Here is a 2,096-nt window from a genome sequence, read left to right on the forward strand (position 1 = left end):
TAACACCTGAAGGCTATCTCGCTTATTACTGGATCGAATTTGACCAAGTTTCACACCTATTATAACAAGCATAGTAAGGAGTCTATCAAATTTGAGAAAAAGTTTCGTTTCCATGGATACGGCGGCCATATTGGATTTTGTTGACATGTCTTACGTAATGAATACCGCACTTATGGCTAATGGAAATTGATTGTCTTTTTGCATGCATGTTAACAAATATTAGATCTAAAAATTTGACTTTTGTTTTTTTCCTAAACGAATTTAAAAAGTTTTAATGAAGTTTTTTCTGAGGCACCATTCAAGTTTGCAAAAAATCCGTGAAAATTCACACTCAAGACACCACCAACAAAACGATATTTCTAATATAAAAAATTCTACAGACAAATTTTAATATTACATCTTCTCTTCATTCTGTGAAAATTTCGTGAAGATTGGATGAAACATTGTGGAGTTATTCAAAAAAGTATAGAGAAAAGTCGCGTTTTGAGAAAACAGCCGGTAAAGAAAAAGAAAATCTTGACTTTATGAGGAAATGGCGGTGATAAATGTGCCCGGTATGGGGGAAAATATCGTTTTTGTGGTTTTTATGCGATGAAATAGTTGTAGAAGAGGCTGAGGAAGCTAAAAATGCCCACAACTCAAATTCCATAATTTTGAGCCGAATCGGGGCTTTGGGGGTGTAGCAAAGGAAAGGACTACCCGGTACCATGATCGCCCAAGTCTGCCCCAAACCTGAAACCTGGAACATGAGAAAGAAGAAGAACGTACAAAGACAAGAAGAACGTACAAAGACAAGAAGAAGGAGAGCAGTAGATAATGACGGTAGATACTTGGGAGGAAAGAAGGAACAAACCACACCCAGAGCGCCTGCCAACCACCCACTCAGACTTCATGCAATCCTGATTTGTTCAATAGTTCGATTCATAACAGCCGTTTTCTTGTCTTCTCAAAGCCCCGTGACTTCCTCAGAAAAAAATAAGGTTGAGATTAGATCTATGGCATTTTTCGGTCGGTGCAAGCATATTTTTAAAAATTACTTTCATTGCATTCGTGGTAAATCACTATCTCCCCACCTCCTTTTTTAAAAATACATAAATATTTTCTTCGCCATAATATTATGCTAATAAAAGCTCCCAAAAGAAATTCAAATTCCAGACATCTATAACACTGACCTCAATTTTGACTGTTTGCTCAAAATATTTATACATGTAGAATGCCCAAAATTGTTTTACTGTGTCTTCACTGACCAAACAAACTAGGCAAACACTTGAGCGTTCATGAATTGCTGATTTATTTTCTGCCTTTGTGGTCAGGCTGTTTTTGAAGTTATCCAAAAAAAACCCGCTAGACAAACAAAATTTTCAACACAAACGGAGCCAGAAGGCAGGAAAAACCACGACAGACTCGAGGTCTTCGCCCATATCAGACGCTGTTTACTGTTGCTTCAAAGTTTGCATACACCGGAACTATAAACTACGGAACAGGACATAACTGCAAATTTCTATCAACGGAAATTGGGAGACCCCCCAACCCCCCCCCCCTCCACAAAAACAAAAAACAAACAAAACAAAAACAAAAACAACAGACAAAAAAACAACAACAACATGAACACAACAAAGATTTTCACCCATACAAATTTGCTCCTACAACACATTCAAACTCACACACCAATACATAAGCACTTATAGTATCCCTGAAATACGTATCTTAGATTCTTCTAGAGAAAATGAGCATACTTCATTTATGTCAGTTTTGTATCGTTCCCATCAACACAATAATTTATTACATCATTTAGAAGGTGGACTTGGGAAAAGCTAATGAAAACAATACAATCTTTGAAGTTGCCAGTCAGTCTTTCTCATTGCAAACATTATTTCTAAAGTGTGGTTTAGTTAGTCAGAGATAAGCCTGCAAGCTGTGCACATCCACAAGCGGAAGTGAAGATTTGAAATGCTCAAAATGTGGCAAACTTTTCTCTGCCAGAATCAGTCTCATCGGCCACAGCAGAAGCCATCTTAACCTTTCATTCTTTTAACTTTTCTATTACGCTGGAGAAATATTCTCAGTTTCATTTTTGTAAGGTTTTATGGCGCTCG

Source organism: Aplysia californica, unplaced genomic scaffold (assembly GCF_000002075.1).
Source record: "Aplysia californica isolate F4 #8 unplaced genomic scaffold, AplCal3.0 scaffold00017, whole genome shotgun sequence".
Classification (NCBI taxonomy): domain Eukaryota; kingdom Metazoa; phylum Mollusca; class Gastropoda; order Aplysiida; family Aplysiidae; genus Aplysia; species Aplysia californica.